General features: G+C 37.0%; 1 long non-coding RNA gene across 4 annotated transcripts in view; it reads right to left on the reverse strand.

Annotated features, from left to right (window-relative positions):
* Positions 1-10,360, reverse strand: part of LOC108259056 (uncharacterized) — an 11,711-nt gene extending 1,351 nt beyond the window's left edge. Inside the window, exons 1-6 of one of the 4 annotated variants that reach the window (XR_001810805.2) lie at positions 10,274-10,360; positions 9,842-10,007; positions 6,752-6,838; positions 6,339-6,419; positions 1,803-1,913; positions 1-1,368 (exon numbers count right to left, since the gene is read on the reverse strand). The exon at positions 1-1,368 is cut by the window's left edge and continues 365 nt beyond it. This is a non-coding gene — a long non-coding RNA (uncharacterized LOC108259056). Of the gene's footprint in view, positions 1,369-1,802; positions 1,914-6,338; positions 6,420-6,751; positions 6,839-9,841; positions 10,008-10,248 lie in introns of all 4 variants that reach the window. The other 3 variants (XR_001810806.3, XR_001810807.3, XR_001810808.3) reach the window with 3 other exon arrangements.
* Positions 10,361-11,811: the final 1,451 nt, after the last annotated feature.

Below are 11,811 nucleotides of genomic sequence, written 5' to 3' on the forward strand. Positions count from 1 at the left end.
TTATTAAATGACAAAAAACAAGACTACTTCATCCACTATTTAACCTTATTTTGAAAATGAAATTCTTTTCAAAAGGTCTACAGTGACAACAGTATCCTTTGAGAATACGTATTAGCTATGAAGCACTCTGAACTCTTGCTTGTATGTATTATTTCAGCCCAGTCTCTTACAGCAGGCATGTACAGTACATCTGAATGAGTCTGCAATCAGATGTGTGCTTGTACATGTATTTCATAACCACCTAGTGCCTGATTCTAGGTCATCCTGCTTGATCTCTTCAGTTAATGACCCCTTAAATGGCATTTCAGAAAATTCTTGAATATTTTAAAGCATTGAACTAAAGCAAACAGCTAAGAGATGACATGACATTGATTCATTTGAATATATTGTGTTTCCACAAAACATTTTTTTTATCCAGTGTAAGTGCGTTTGTATATCTTGTTTGTTTAGTATATTAGCATATTGTGTGTATTGTAGTTTATGTATATAAAATGTTGATTGTGTGGATTGCAGAGTGTTGATTTTTAATAAGACTTTAAAATGTAATGCTAGTTCCTGGATTAGAATTTTTAACTATAATGGTAGATCTTGGATTAGCCTATTTTACTATAATGTTAGCATCTCATTTGTCCCCTTCACTTTCACTTATGCTGATGACACTGAACATTACCTTAATACTTCATCATCATTAGCGTTCTTACCTTTTTCAGCCCTCACTTCCAGCCCTCATGAAATTAAAGAATGGATCTCCTAAAACTCAGTACTCAATACTCAAATACTTACGACCATTCATGTTTTAAAAATCCAAAAATATACAAATTTATACTATTTATTGATGTCTGTGGTGTCTACCCATCCTCAGAAGTTAGAAAGCTTGGTGTCATATTGTATCCAACCCTGTATTCTGAGCCACACATTAAATTTGTTACCAAGTCTGTTGTTTTTTTTGCTTGAAACCATCTCACAAATATCACATCTAAATCCCTTTAACCCTGACTATTCTCCAACTAGGCAATATATTTAAAACTCTTCTGTCAAGATGCTCACTCTCACTAAACCTTGGCAGCTTATATAACTTCTACCCTGCAATAGCTTTACTAGCTACCCTATTAAATACAGAGTCATTTTCAAGATTCTCCTTAACCTAAAATTCCTTGCTCAAATTGCTCAAGCTTTCTTGGCTAACGTCTCATGCATATACACAATGTTTAGTTTCACTAGATATTTATGATAATCTAAAGGGAAATAACTTGCTGTGTCATCCAGGGTTTGACTCCACTTAGAGGCAAGGTAGAGGGCAAAGGAGTGAAATGGCTCTTGAAGTTCAGATGCATGGCCAGTGGAGGTGCTACTATCAATTTGTCAAATCTGAAAACATAATATAGAGTCACTACTGAAAATAAGAACATGTAATATAGTACATTAAAGTCACTAAACTATATTTCATTTCAATAGTGTTTGCTTTTTCCAGTTCTGTTTTCGACGTTAAACGTTATAAATATAAACTAACGGTATGCTAATACTCTTCCGGACTGTAAATGAATAAACTTTAAAACTGCATGCTAAAAAAAACCTCAGAACTGTAGGCTAATAAATGTCAGGACTGGGACAGTAGGCTAATAAAGCTCAGAACTGTAGGTTAACAAACCTTAAAACTGTAGACTAATAAACGTCTCTTGAAGTGATAAAAGAACCACCCTTAAATGCCAGTGGGGATTTAACCAAAAGGAGATTTACTCCTTAACAAGGTTGGATGGAAACAAAACCTACCATTAATGATCTGCTGAAGGATAATAACGCACCTTAGGGGGGAGTACTGGTATCCCCTTGAGACGTTAGGATGGGAGGAAGTAGTGTCACTTTTGAGTCGCTGTTTCATGAGCAGTGGAGATTCTGTACTTGGTTGATTCAATCTGACATTATCATGCAGAATTATTAAAGACAATCCCTTGCCAGATAAGAATGTTGTATAAAATACAAAGTATTTTGGTGTTTACAACATACATAACACATGTATTATTGTTGTTCAGCAGCTGAATATACTGTATATCGTATAATAGTACCATGTGTTGCCCTACATTTCCAGCTAATCCTCTGCAGCTATCAGAATCAACAGGACCAGAATGTGCCTGTCTCTCCATTGCACTTGTGCCAATGTTCACACCCCAGCTAAGTCATTACCTGGCACTGGCTACCAGTGCCGTCAGTATTTTCACACCTGAAACATATGTGTCCCACCACTTGCTCACGAACTGCCAAATTCTCTGCACTTTTACTCAGAAACTACTCACCTGCTGCTCTTGGCTTGTAGGCCTGCAGCTAAGAATTGTAGCACACTAACTCAGAATCAACTTAATCAGGCCAATAACAGCACATTGTCATTTTAGGGTGTGAGCTGCACACTATGGCTCACACCTTTTAGTGCAACCTTCCTGATAACTAAAGTCAAAGCTTCTCTCTTTGTGCTGTGTTTGTGGATGGTATGTCTCACCCATTACAGCTCCCAGTTTATTCTGAGTGCTGTTTGGCTCCAGTAAGGAGAATGAAAATTGACAGTGAGTTGAGTTAGAATGCTGGTGGGCTTTTACAGAGTTAGAAACTGTGGTTTAGCATATAACACTGAAAAAGTTATATTGTTCGTGGATTGCCAGGATTCATTGGCCATAGTTACATGCCAAAACCTACTTGTATGATCCTTGGCTAGTATACCAACAGGATCGGCCTGGATCACATCCCCCCTGTGGAGGGGTGCAGGGGTGCATTGCATTGCTTGTAGTTTTACTAGATTAAGCATTATAATCCAGGGCATGGTGCCCCATTACTGAGTGCAAGAACTTATGATATGAAAGCTTGTGATATACGATGATAAATGATATATGATATATGATGATAAAGCTTATGCCACATAACTGACAATTCCTTGATAATTCCTACTTTCCAGATAGCATTGAAGTGTCCATTCCAAGTGATAGAGACAGGTCCACTCCACTCTCCAGTCTGCCACAAGACTGGTCCATATAAGTGGATGAATACTTTACATCGCCAGCCTCGAATCATGGCGTGTGATAGACTTCACAATGCTCATCAGCAAATGTACGGCAGCTTCTACATCCAACCCTAACTCACCCCATTGTCAATTAATTAAATAAACTGTGTGTTGTCCATTGTAATTGAATCTGTCCATGACTGATGTTCCTTTTTTGACATTAAATTATCATAATTGACATAATTATCTGTTTCTTCTCATCAGAATATTCAACAGAACAGCAGTTGATGGAAACAAACAATGGATGATTGGAAATGTTGCTTCAATAGTTACTTGTATCACACATAAATTAAAAGTCATGGGAAATGGCTAACATTCCCGAGCAGCTATGTTCGCTGAAGTATCTGCTACTCATTCCAGACTATAGAATTGCCTGAGTTCAAAAACAATACAGAATCATATTATTATATTACAGTATCTCACAAAAGTGAGTACACCCCTCACATTTTTGTAAATATTTCATTATATCTTTTAATGTGACAACACTGAAGAAATGATAATTTGCTATGTAAAGTAGTGAGTGTACAGCTTGTATAACAGTGTAAATTTGCTGTCCCCTCAAAATAACTCAGCACACAGCCATTAATGTCTAAACCGCTGGCCACAAAAGTGAGTACACCCCTAAGTGAAAATGTAAAATTGGGCCCAATTAGTCATTTTCCCTCCCTGGTGTCATGTGACTTGTTAGTGTTACAAGGTCTCAGGTGTGAATGGGGAGCAGGTGTGTTAAATTTGGTGTCATCGCTCTCACACTCCCTCATACTGGTCACTGGAAGTTCAACATGGCACCTCATGGCAAAGAACTATTCTGAGGATCTGAAAAAAAGAATTTTTGCTATATATAAAGATGGCCTAGGCTATTAGAAGATTGCCAAGACCCTGACACTGAGCTGCAGCACAGTGGCCAAGACCATACAGCGGTTTAACAGGACAGGTTCCACTCTGAACAGGCCTCGCCATGGTCGACCAAAGAAGTTGAGTGCACGTTCTCAGCGTCATATCCAGAGGTTGTCTTTGGGAAATAGACGTATGAGTGCTGCCAGAATTGATGCAGAGGTTGAAGGGGTGGGGGGTCAGCCTATCAGTGCTCAGACCATATGCCGCACACTGCCTCAAATTGGTCTGCACAGCTGTTGTCCCAAAAGGAAGCCTCTTCCAAAGATGATGCACAAAAGCCTGCAAACAGTTTGCTGAAGACAAGCAGACTGTTACGAAACATAGACTGGAGGCGGATGCAGGTGCAGTTCTTTATTAGATACAAAACTCACGATTAAAGTAAACGCGGTCTTCACCGGGAAACAAGAACATTCGAGGCATGGAAAACAAACGAGATTACTGATCCAAACAATACTAACCAGGATCAACTAAAGACACAATATAATACTGAGTGAAGTGCTCAGTCACCCAGGCATTTAAATAAAGAACATGATTAACTCAAAGCATGGACACCTGGGGCAAATTAAAGTCACTCAGTACAAAATGCTCAATCCGGACGCGAGCAAACAAAAACAATGTCACGTGACTCGTCAGGAGCCGAGCCACTGTGCCCTCTGCTGGCCGTGGCGTAACACAGACTAAGGACATGGATTACTGGAACCATGTCCTGTTGTCTGATGAGACCAAGATAAACTTATTTGGTTCAGATAGTGTCACGTGTGTGTGGCGGCAACCAGGTGAGGAGTACAAAGACAAGTGTGTCTTGCCTACAGTCAAGCATGGTGGTGGGAGTGTCATGGTCTGGGGCTACATGAGTGCTGCTGGCACTGGGGAGCTACAGTTCACTGAGGGAACCATGAATGCTAACATGTACTGTGACATACTGAAGCAGAGCATGATCCCCTCCCTTCAGACACTGGACCGCAGGGCAGTATTCCAGCATGATTACGACCCCAAACACACTTCCAAGACGACCACTGCCTTGCTAAAGAAGCTGAGGGTGAAGGTGATGAACTGACCAAGCATGTCTCCAGACCTAAACCCTATTGAGCATCTGTGGGGCATCCTCAAACGGAAGGTGGAGGAGCACAAGGTCTCTAACATCCACCAGCTCCGTGATGTCGTCATGGAGGAGTGGAAGAGGACTCCAGTGGCAACCTGTGAAGCTCTGGTGAGCTCCATGCCCAAGAGGGTTAAGGCAGTGCTGGAAAATAATGGTGGCCACTCAAAATCTTGACACTTTGGGCCCAATTTGGACATTTTCACTTAGGGGTGTACTCACGTTTGTTGCCACCGGTTTAGATATTAATGGCTGTGTGTTGAGTTATTTTGAGGGGACAGCAAATTTACACTGTTATACAAGCTGTACACTCACTACTTTACATTGTAGCAAAGAGTCATTTCTTCAGTGTTGTCACATTAAAAGATATAATGAAATAATCAAATCAAATATTTACAAAAATGTGAGGGGTGTACTCACTTTTGTGAGATACTGTACATACTGTAATTAATGTTATTAGACATGGGAGTTTTTTAAAAAGTATTTAAAAAGTCAAAAGGTCAACACAAAAAAGTGGATAGCACACATCTTTGAATGTACACAAATTACATTTCAGTGATGTCATGCTAAATGGGAAGATATTGATATTGAATAAACCTTAGAACTGTAGATACCTCAGGAGTATAGGTTCATAGAACATTTTTTAACTGATAAAATAATAGAACAGTCCTTAAGATGGTGGCAGAAATGTAACCAAAAGGAAACTGATGAAGGAGAATTCAAAACACTATTGTTTTGCCAGTGAGTTCTGTGTTGCTCCCTGATTTATGATTTACTTATCTAATGGTTGAGATAAAAAGAACAGTGACATTCTGGAATGCTAAAATAGACAATAACTGGATATATACAATATTACTAATGTTTCTTTAGATTGTCCAAACTTTTCCTTAGTAATCAATAAAACCCAATTAAATGTGGGTGTTTTTTTTTTTTTTAGATAGAGTGCATTGTTTATTCCTGTCTACCATTGGTATAACATTTAAATTCCCTCTGCATTTCTAATATAAATAGACTTGTGTAACTCATGTTTTATGGCAACGAGGATTCATGCCTTCGTGCTGTCGACAACAATGCAGCCTAATCGCAATGAACACATTTCATTTTTTTTCTTAGGATGTAAACATTGGCATACGCATAAAGAAGATATGTGATACACAGTAATAGAAACAGGATGGGAAACTTGATGCAATCTTTTTGTGACTGTGTTTAAGTGCTGATGACATCATCCTGTTGCTACTTATCACAAAATTCAGTAGATAGATGAAAACATGTGACACTGGAGTATAAAAAACTCACAGTAGCTTTCTTGTCTCAACCTCTCTTGAGAATATAATGGGTCTGGATGTGAACTTCATGAATGTCATTTTTTTTCCCAATCTGAAATAATCAGATAGAAACATTAATAAAGACACCAAACATTCATTCAAAGAAACCCTTTAAACTTTTTAATGTTATATTGGTCTATGAGTCAACATTTGATGTTCTTAATTTCTAAATCAGAGGTTGTAAAAGTTATAATGAGTGTGTTCCAATCATTTCATGATTGTATGTGTTTAAATGGTGATGATGTCATCCTTTTGCTGCTGATCACAAAATTCATTAGAACTCCAATTAATGAAAAACCAGTAAATAGATGAAAACAAATTCATAGCTTCAGTATTTATTAATGTGACACTCAAAGATAAAAAACAAACAAACAAAAAACTCACCAAATGTCACTTGACTGCACTCCACTTTCAAGAAAACTTTCAAAAATAAGTGCCTGGACTGGCCTTAATGGTGATGCTGATTTAAATCTGAAATAATCAGAAACAGTAATAAAAAGAACAAACCTTCAACAAAAACGTTTACTAAGGTTTAAATGTTGTTTCAAAACTTCTGACTCTGTAAGTCAAAAATAATATTTTCTGCAAATGTTAATGTACAGTTACTTTACTTAAAAAAAGTAATCATGGCATGTGCAGAAATGTGAACACCATTGCAGATGCAAACTCATTAAGCCTTAATGGACTCATTAGTACTCATTACTCAGATTATGAATGGTCATTATTAATTGTCAGCTGATGAAAATTCCAGAGTTTTATCATTTTTTTGACTCTTCAAACCTTTTGCTACCACTCAGAAACCTCTGCCTCCTCTAAGCATCTGACTGAGGACTTGAGTACAGAAGTCATGCCTACAAAGTATGCAAAGCTGGAAGGTTCTAAAAAATATATCAAAGCACTTCCAGTTCACAGGTTCCACTCTCTGAAAAGTCATTAAGAAATGGCAGTTAAGGGGAATTAGGGAAGTCCAGGCAAGATCTGGAAGACAAAAAGAAACTCTCCGATAGAACTGTCAATATGCTGGCCTGAAAGGCAAACCAACCATAGTAGTGCACCATTCTACTGTGCAGCATTGCTTTCACAAACATGATCTGCATGGATGAGTCATCAGGAGCAAACATTACCTTTGACAACAGATAAGCCAAAGGCAATTTGGAAACAAGTGCTGTAGACTGATGAAGTAAAACTGGAACTCTTTGTCTACAGTCACTAAAGAGATGCTTGGAGAAAAAGGAGAAAAGGACACATTGCCAACTGCAAAGAATAGGGCTGGATTTGTCATTCTTTGGGGGGCAATCAATTTTAAGATTTAAGCTTGGACCCTAGGAATCTGTAACAAACTCACACTGGCTGGAGGGTTGGAAGCCATGTGCAGAAGTTTATTAAACCCAAAATGACAGACAGAGGGATGGTCAAAAAAACACCCAAATGTCAAATAACCAAAAACAAACAGTCTGAACAGGTAACCAAGACAAAAACAGTAATCCAATAAACATGAAGTCAAAAAACAGACAAATTGTGATAACAAGAAACAGTCACAATAACAAATGGGAAACTGCTCAATAAAGCAGATAAACTGGTAATACTTCAAAGTGTGTTGCTAGCATGCATGGCTATGGTTAACAGGCAGGAAGTGATTGTAGAAGGAAGTGGAGTGTAATTAGTATTCAGGTGAGGGCTCCCTCTGGTGTTGGGAGGATGCAGGTGTTAGAGAATCATTGCTTATAGCCAAAGCTTAATTTTTTACTTATTTGTTTGCCATCAGTTTTTCTAACCCATTCCAATCCTGGCTTTATATATATATATATATATATATATATATATATATATATATATATATATATATATATATATATATATAAAGGACCTTAACGAGTCCTAAAGAACTACCACTAGTCAATATCATGGTAGTTGATATAAAACACCAGGAGAAATTTGCAATGAGTCAAATTAAAAATCCCCCCCCCCCCTAAAAGTAATGAGTATCAGTTAAATGTGGTAACCCTGTATTACATTCTGCCAGAAGTGCAATTATCCTATCAACAGTAATCATTCTAATGCAACAAACACACTGAGTTGTCCATTTATCCTTGTGCACCTTCCTATTTAGTACCTAGACACATTGCAGGGTTTTTTTTATTATTATTATTTTCTCCTTGATGGCAATGAAAACACCTTTGAAACAACCTGCACCTGTAACTTTAAACCCTTTATAATATGTGTGAACACTGAACAATTGCAGTTTTCTATTTTTCTATTTACAAGTCTATTTACAAAACCTCATTGTTTAATCAGGAACAGTTTAGGCCAGGATTATAGGCTACTCTATGAATGTATCCTAACTCATACAGAATGGCTCATGCAGTATCTGCACAGATTGTCTGGATAGGTTCAAAACATAGTAGGTCTTATTAAAAATACAACTACTGTAATAGTGTAATACTGTAATAATACTATAATGTTTAGGAAAATATATTTTTTTAAATCATATAATCTGTAATATATAATATTGTTATAATATATATAATATTATATATACCATATAATATTGTTGTCTCCTGCATATTAATGATTAATGACTAACGATGAGCATGCAGTTTCCCCTCATATTTACACCAGAGGGCAGCAGTAGGCGGCAAATCGTACACACACACACACACACACACACACACACACACACACACAAGCATACAGTGGGGGAAATGGGTATTGGATTCTTTGCTTTTTAAAAGCTCTTAGCTTTTACTCATCATGAGATGTTTCTTGGGTGACACCTTGATGACGAAAAGCCTTTTTACAGACCATCAATTTACTAACCCAGCTGATATTAATTTGCACAGATAGGTATTAGTACTTATAGATTTCAGCTGGTTCCTTGCCTTATCTTGCTTGGAGAACTGCTTTTTCTTAGCGTGTTCAATACTTTTTTCCCGTGTCATTCCACTTTATTGCACATAACTTTATTTATGGACTTTAATGTTGTTAATTCTTTATATTTGCAGATTTCTTGAGTTAATACTGATGTCTGGTGAAAATTTCATGTGAATAGCCTCATTGGAAATATATTTACTAAAAAAAATGTTGACACGTCCAATACTTATTTCCCCCAATGTGTGTGGCAAACTGTGGCACCTTTAAATCATGTATTGTTGTACATGACTATGTTAATGGGCCAAATAAGTTTGGAATGTCGTTGCTACTTACATTTCTATAGCCAACCACTGCTACTTGTATACCCATAAAAGTATTTAACTAATAATAACAGAATGCATCTTGTTTTTGCCCAATCACAATTGAGTTAAATCTTCATGTAAATAATCTCTTCAGAATATATTTTTTATCCAGGGTTTTGAACATTTAATGATAGCTGAGACAACACATGACTCAAGTACTGCATTGCGTGCTTAGTGTAAGCAATGGGCCCAAATTCTATACATGCATACATGAAACATGCACTACGTTTTCAATACATACCTGAGTTTCTAATGAGATGCTGTCAGGGTTTTTCATCTGTGAATCGTGTAAGCTGTACCTGCCCCTGCTTGCCTAAACAACTTTTATTACTTTTACTGCACTTCTTTGCTTAACTTTCCTCAAGTCAATTTTTCTGTCCTTGCTTCATCATTACCTTTCTTTGCATCTTTAAAGGCAACAAAACAAAAGAGTCAAAATAATGAGAAGCACCTCTGACCCCCCCAACCCTCACCAAACACACACACACTTTTTTTTTCATAATGTACTTTACCTACAGAAAGAATCAGGATATTCTAAACATTAGTTGTTATTAACTGATCCGAACAAATCTATTTTTATCTAAATTGACTTAAATTAGTCGACTCACAAAACTAAACAGAGCTATTATTTGAGATATATACACGTACGTTTAATGTATATTGCTTTTCTTACCGAGTGACTCTGTTTTCTTTTATTCTTTGTTTGCTTTTAGTTTCACTTTTTATGCGCAATGGTGATCAGCCAGATCCTCTGAAATCCCACTTACTGAGGATTTTCACACACACACACACACACACACACACACACACACACACACACACACACACACACACACACACCTGCAGTGCAAAAAACATCATTGCTATATCCGCAAAGGTTTAGTCAGGTTTAGACTCATACAGTTAATTCATAATAAAATAGCTTCTTCTGCACAGATATATTTCATATGATTTGTCACGACAGTATGCAGAATAGTTTTAGCACAAATCAGAAAATAGAAATTTTTAATGAATCGAAATAAATGTATTTTTATGTGAGCTAATGTAATAATGCCGCTGAGAAATAAAGAATGAACTATATATTGTTTGCACATCTTCCGTATTCTTTGTGAAAGCGCTGAATTTTTGATAGACTTGTGCTTTTTTGATCTCATCAAATAAAGACATCACTTTCAGGAATTTATGACAGTGTTGTGGTATAAAGTCATGTGGAATAAATCATGAATATAGTATAAGTTAACATTTTGTATTTTTTTAATATGTTGAATGAAGTTGTAGACTAATCTCCAATGTTAAACCTGATACTTTCCCTGAATTAGGATTTTGCTTGCACTGTGCTGGCGTTAGTGACGAATTAACACTATATGCTCACTGTCCACTTTATTAGGAACACCTGCATGTTCATGCAATTATCCATAGGCCAATCACCAGCCAATTTCATCATCATTATTATTTGAGGAGCTTAAATCCTCACGTTAGTAATGCTCTAATGATGTGACCTGGAGGACAAAAGGCATGAGAATCTATTTATTGTTTGGTATTCTGAAAGTACGTTAATTTGGTGTTCATTTTCCATATAAAGACCTTTCTTTTTGAAATTTCACATTGAAAGAGAGTGGTCACTGCTGGAGGTATCTGCTGCATGTAAACAAGTTGACTTTTGTTGGCTGCATTTTGTTGCAAGTTGGCTGCATTTGTTGACTATAATCAAGTTCAGTCAGTACACACACACACACACACACACACACACACACACACACACACACACACACACACATTTGGTTTGCAATGTTTATAGAGATATTGCTCCTCCTGTTTTTGAATTTCTATGAATATCTAAGCAGTCTGGGTGAGAACTGGATGAGTACCGCATACTGTATACTGTATTGAGAATGTAATTCCTGTGTAAAACACTAGAGGCTGCTAAAAGCCTGAAGAACATCAGTGATATGAGTAAGTATCATTGCATTACATAAATCTGTGTGGAAAGAGAGAGAGAGAGAGAGAGAGAGAGAGAGAGAGAGAGAGAGAGAGAGAGAGAGAAGAATTGAAGTTGACTGTTCGCTCATAATAAAACCCAGTTATTAATTAAAATGTGACTTTTTCTAAGTGAACGCAATAAATATGGTGCCTCGGCAGCAGTGTGGGAATTAGATGGTCGATTTATGCTGATGACATCATTATTAACAGGAATCAGAGCAACAGTGGTCT

The sequence above is a fragment of the Ictalurus punctatus genome, chromosome 26, assembly GCF_001660625.3.
Source record: "Ictalurus punctatus breed USDA103 chromosome 26, Coco_2.0, whole genome shotgun sequence".
Classification (NCBI taxonomy): domain Eukaryota; kingdom Metazoa; phylum Chordata; class Actinopteri; order Siluriformes; family Ictaluridae; genus Ictalurus; species Ictalurus punctatus.